We start from the raw sequence: 6,795 nt of genomic DNA, 5'->3' as shown, positions 1-6,795 counted from the left end.
TCCAAGACGAAAACCGAACACGCGCAACATCTACGTTTGGTTCTCGAACTGCTCCAAGGGAATCGACTCTATGCCAAGTTCTCCAAGTGCGAATTTTGGCTGGAGGAGGTTCAATTCCTCGGTCACATTGTCAATAGTCAAGGTATTCACGTCGATCCCGTGAAGATCATAGCTGTTAAGAATTGGGTTACGCCGAAGAACCCGTCTGAAGTCCGTTCTTTTCTCGGACTAGCGGGCTATTATCGTCGATTGATCGAAGGATTCTCCAAGATCGCCGTGCCGCTTACTTCTCTCCCGCATAAAGACAGATCCTTTGTTTGGGGAACTGAACAAGAGTCTGCTTTCCAAACCCTCAAGCATATTCTTTGCAATGCTCCCGTCCTCACTTTACCCGACGGAAACAACGACTTTATCGTCTATTATGATGCCTCAAACCTTGGTCTTGGTTGTGTTCTCATGCAACGAGACAAGGTTATCGCCCATGCATCTCATCAGCTCAAGATCCACGAGAAGAACCATACAACCCACGACCTCGAGCTCGGCGCAGTTGTTTTTGCGTTGAAGATTTGGCGACACTACCTGTATGGTACCAAGTGTACGATCTTCACAGATCATAGGAGCGTACAACACATCTTCAACCAGAAAGAACTTAATATCGTCAACGCCGATGGGTAGAACTTCTCAATGATTACGACTGTGAGATTCGTTATCATCCAGGCAAGGCAAATGTCGTTGCCGACACTCTAAGCCGACGAAGCTATTTGCATAGCGCTCGTAATGTTCAAGCCCAGCATCATCTCGAAACCCTCATCCGCGAAGCCCAACATGCTTGTTTTACAGAATGCACATTGAAGAAGGAAAGGATCTATCACGATGGAGCCCATCTCGTGAATAAGTCGAATGGGATATTCCATTATCTGGACCGAATTTGGATCCCTAAGTGGACCGATTTACGACAGATTTTGATGGACGAGGCCCACAAATCCCGATATTCTATTCATCCTGGTGCTGATAAGATGTACCAGGACCTTCGCTACAAGTACTGGTGGCCGGGCATGAAGAGCGATGTCGCTCTCTATGTTTCGAAGTGCCTGACTTGCTCGAAAGTTAAGGCTGAGCACCAAAGGCCCTCTGGCTTGATTGAACAACCCGCGATCCCTATGTGGATGTGGGAAAGCATAGCTATGGACTTCATAATGAAACTTCCGCGCACGCCATCAAGTCACGACAGCATCTGGGTTGTCGTTGACCGTTTGACCAAATCTGCTCATTTTCTGCCGATACGAGAAGACTACAAGGTAGAAAGATTAGCCCGAATCTGCACCAATGAGATCATTTATCGACATGGGATTCCTCGCAACATCATCTCTGACCGTGATGCTCGGTTTACCTCGCGTCTATGGAAAACGTTTCAAACGGCTCTCGGTACTACGCTTAATCTAAGTACCGCATTCCATCCCCAAACCGACGGTCAGACTGAAAGAACAATCGTACCCTTGAAGACATGATCCGTTCGTGTGTCATAGATTTCGGTGGTAATTGGGACGCATACTTACCTTTAGTCAAATTCTCGTACAATAACAGTTATCATTCCAGCATTCAAATGGCACCATTTAAGGCATTATACGGAAGAAAATGTCGATCGCCTATTGTGTGGCACGAGATCGGGCACTCGCAATTAACCGGTCCTGAGCTATTGCAAGAAACGACTGACAAAATCCTCCAAATTCGAGACAATCTGCTAAAAGCTTGGAGTCGTCAGAAAAGTTACGCCGATAGACGACACAAGCCCCTTGAATTTGACGTTGGCGACCATGTACTCCTAAAGGTATCACCTTGAAAGGGTGTGGTCAGATTCGGCAAGAAAGGGAAACTCACGCCTCGATATATTAAACCCTTTAAGATTCTGGAAAGAATCGGAAAAGTGGCCTACAGACTCGAAACTACCGGAGGAACTTAGCAACGTCCACCAGACTTTCCATGTGTCAAACCTCAGAAACTGTCTGGCTGAGCATGATCTGTATGTACCTCTTGAAGATCTTCAAGTAAACGAAACACTACACTTCGTGGAGAAGCCTGTCGAGATCATGAATTGCCAAACCAAGCAGCTCAGACGCTCGCGCATTCCCATTGTGAAGGTTCGATGGGAAGGCAAACGAGGCGCCGAGTTCACTTGGGAACTCGAAAGCGACATGAAGGCGAAGTACCCGCAGTTGTTTGTTACGGCTTCGGCCTAATTCCGAGACGAAATTCCCTTAAGTAGGGGAGGCTATGATACGTGGTCGAAAACCGGTGTTTGTAATTGTTTAATTTGATGTTTTTACACAATTTTTAGTTTCGAATTGCCTACTCTTGATTAGATATGTGTTTTGCAGGTCTATTGGAGTTTAAGGAGCTTTTCGGGAGCTTTACGAGTCTCCGGAGCGAAAACGGGACCACCGGGAAGCGAAACGGGTCAACCGGGAGCAAGGAGTGCGAAAAACAGAAAGAGTGGTTTCTGGGCACCGTCGCCGACGCCCATATGGGCCGTCGCCGACGGCTGGTGTAAACGACCGTCGCCTGAATTTCACCGTAGACAGCAAAATAGGCCGTCGGCTGAAAACGAAAAAGCAGGCACCGTCGCCGACGAGGCTTCAGGCTGTCGGCGACGGCTCGTCAAAATCAGAGACGCGAAATTTTGGGTTTTGAAGTGTTGGATCGATTCTTATTGGTTTTTGACTATTCAATTCTGGAGTTACACCTTCTTTTTGTTTTTTTTGAACATCATCTTGGAGCCTAATCTCACCACAATCACCTACCATTCCACCTACCATTGCATCGATCATCAAGAATCATCCTCATCCAACAACAATCATCATCAAACCCTAGTTCACCAATCCATCATCCTTCTCAACTTTTCACCCCGGAAATTAAAATACACATTACAATCCACTTATTCTAAGCTACCAATCAAAGTAAAAAGAAACACATGCACCTGATTTTTATCGCTTGATGCTCATATCCTTGCATCGATCATCAAGAATCATCCTCATCCAACAACAATCATCATCAAACCCTAGTTCACCAATCCATCATCCTTCTCATCATCACCATCCCATAAACCCTAATTCTCCATCATTCCTTCATCCAATCAAGCTTCAAGATGACTCCATCCGCATTCCAAACATCCGGTGATCAAGCTTCTTCAACCATGAGCGGCTAATCATCTCGGTTTCACCCCGGTGTAGGTAGTTGTTAATTCTAGGGTTTCGAATTATTCTTGTTTTAATTTAGTGACAATTTGTATTTGGTTTTTGAAACTCTTGACAATAGTATTACATTTGTTACGAATTCGTGAATTGTCGAGCGATGTTAAAAGTTATGACTTTGCGAAACGGTGATATGTAATTGTACATTGTCATTGTTAGGATTTACTTGTGTTGATTACAAAGTGTCTTTTTGTCCGTTCTTCGGGGTGTTGATAGTTAGTAGCACCTAAGTCACGGTACACTAAATCCGTTAATCAAATGCATTTGAGTTGAAACTAGAACTTGTAGAAATCCTAGGTTAATAATTACCGAAACCGGGTGTGATTCCTTTTTATTATTATTGTTCTAGTATCCAAAATTCTTGCAATCGTTAATTAGTAGTTGTTAATTAATTAATCCACTTCCAGTAGTACAAATTCACATCTTTTTATTAAACAAAAATACAAAAACACTTTAGCAAGCTTCATAATTGTGACAAGTTTTTATAATTCAGTCAAATCCATACACAAACCACATACTCTTCGTGGATCGACCCCTTACTACCACTAACACACTGTTAAGGGTAATTTGGGCTTATAAATATTATCTTTGACCGGAGCGCGACACTCCGATCAGGCTGTCACACCCCGTGTTTCGAAAGTCAAAGTCAAAGTCAAGATTGAAATCAAAGGAAGAAAAGATTGCTAATTGCGATCTGTCACTCCTTGCTCAATTCCTGTTTTGACTTCTTTGACTTGTAGATAGTCTTTTTATGCTTTTACGTTAGTTATATTATGTGGAGTACTTGTTAATAATCGAGGTTTAATCGATGTTTATTGCATGTTTTATCGCTTATCGCAATCGCACTCGCAACTCAAATTATGCGTTATGGATATTGTTTTACGTGTGTGTTACTTGTGCATGTTTATTTATATTTTTATTGTGGTGATTAATCGAAACGCAATCGCAACTCAATCGCAATCGTGTCGCAAACACTTAACGCCAGTTAATTATGATGATTGTATGTTAGATATAGTAGTTGTGATTAAAAGTAATTAAAAGGGGAAACTCTATCGCATCGCAACGCTCAACACGCGAATCGAAACAGCAAAACTCATCGCGCTGAACACACCAATCGAGTGGCCAACCGATCGAGTTGCCACCCGATCGGGCTGCCACCCGATCGAGCTCCCACCCTATCGAGTTGCCACCCGATCGGGCTGCCACCCGATCGACCAACCACTTTCCCCCACCTTCCTTTTATGGAAACCCTATAAATACCCCTCATATGTCACATCACTTGATGTTGACAGCTCTCACTTGACCCAGCTCACTCCAGCCCACTTTTTTTCTGATTTCTCGCGAATCTTGTAAGTTTTCAACCTAAATCTTGTACTTTCTTGATCTACACGCACTCCTACACCTTTCTATCTTTTGAATCTTAACTTCTAACCGTGAAATCACTAGATTTGAGGTGTTCTAGGATGATATCATCATGGTGTTCATAAGAACTTCATGTTTTGGCTTCAATCCACCAAGAACAACTTAGACCAGAACGATTTCCACATGAATAAACAAAGATCTTGCATAGATCTGAACATATTCAAGGTGAAAAGGATTGAGAGATGGTTTCTAACTTTCATTCAACTCTGTTACACTCAATGCACTCAAAACCGATAGAATCGGAGCTTGTTCTGACCTCCTACTCATTCTTAGTGGTTTGTTAGTTTTAGATCTGAATTCTATCCAATAGATTACTGATTTCGGGTTAAACATGGAACACCGTCTCGAACACTTAACTCGTCGGGGCTAGGGTGGTTCTTATCCGATCGGGTCACTAATTCTTGACGAGGTTTCTGTTGTTTGACACGTTGTCATATAGTATCGAGAAAAGACAAACTATCAAAACAACCAAGTACAAAGACGATCAGGTCGACTGGGATGGATTGCCGTCCGATCGGATTGCCACCCGACCGGACAGCCACCCGATCGGCTTGCACCTTGGTTCCCACACTTAACTTTTATTTCAACTTAAGAAGTTTTGAACATTGAACGAATTGTCGTCCGATCGGATTGACATCCGATCGGATTACCACCCGACCATGTGATGTTTGAACTTCAACACTTAACCAATTTTCAACATGTTCAATACAAGCGGATTGCCACCCGATCAGATAGCCATCAGATCGAGTGACCATCCGGCTGTGAACTTGTTCTCAAACTGAGAAGCCTCGCCAATCGGATCACCGTCCAATCGAGCCGCCGTTCGATCGACCGACCTGAAAGGTAGAGATACTTCTCTATTTTCAAAATGCTACAACGAAAACTTCAAAAGACAAGCCATCATACACAAACACATCCATCCTAAACGAGGTAACAATCCAATCGCATGGTCACCCGATCGCATGACCATCCGAACGGATTGTCACCCGATCGACTGGCCACCTGATCGGATTGCCATCCGATCGGATTACCGTCCGATCCTTTATCACTTGTATTTTACGCGCCGCGTATCGTTTATGCTATAGTTATGATCAGGCTAATCTCACTCTAGCGCTCCCTTCAATCCGTCATCGCTGTGAGTATACTCGAACCCTTTTTGCTTTATGCACTTTTGGGTGTTACATACATTACTTATTCTAAATCACATCGAACACACTATGCAATACTTTAACGCTAACCATTACCGCATGTGTGACTTAATGAATGCTTGTTTGTTATGTTTACACATGGATTGCTGTCTACCTGCCTTAGCAACGATAGTTCTATAGTTTGGACTCAGCACCTGTTCACTCAGGGGTTGTTAAGGACAATTGATTACATGGTTCATAGTGGTGAATATGTATTACAAACTGCCTTGTGCAGTCAACCCGCAGTCATTGGTATTGATAGGATCATGTCGATAACTTACGTGCTTCATTTCACACTGTGTACGTGCTGGCTATGCGTAATCGATTTCAAACTCTATTATATCTATCAAACTTGTATGCTCAACTTTACACTATGTGTATTGAATTTTACATTAACCTATGTGGCAGGTGCTTAAGATGTTTAAATGCTTGGCTTGCTGTGAAATCGAGACTAGGAAAGGTCTAGAAACAAATAAATGAATTGTCTTTATCTAAATTTTGAGTTGTTGAAACATAACAATTTGTCTTGATTTTGCCTGTAATAATTATGTTACTTTTTATCTCATGGTATGGGACGTGATGTTTTAAATAATTGGTAATTGTAGTTGTTATGGAAACTTCTGGACAATCTATTTCGCTCAGTGCCACGACCCGATGTTTCCGCCATCGGTTGGGGTGTGACATGCCCACCCGAGACCGACCACTGGATTACGCGTGGGAGAAAAGACCAGCACCCTTGTCGATCCATATTTTCTCCTTTTCTAATTCTCAAAGAATCTCGTAACGTATTCTCTGTTTTTCTAAATCGTCTGTAAAATTATAAAAAAACAAACTATGTGGGCTTTCCATCCATATATTCCGTCCAACATATGACACATGACAAAAGCGCTTCTCTAGGCAATCTGGGATTATGTTCCGTTTTATTACAGTGGTGAGGT

This window comes from Helianthus annuus, chromosome 4 (assembly GCF_002127325.2).
Source record: "Helianthus annuus cultivar XRQ/B chromosome 4, HanXRQr2.0-SUNRISE, whole genome shotgun sequence".
NCBI lineage: Eukaryota > Viridiplantae > Streptophyta > Magnoliopsida > Asterales > Asteraceae > Helianthus > Helianthus annuus.
The sequence above is the reverse complement of the archived record's forward strand: the minus strand, read 5'-3'. Positions refer to the sequence as shown.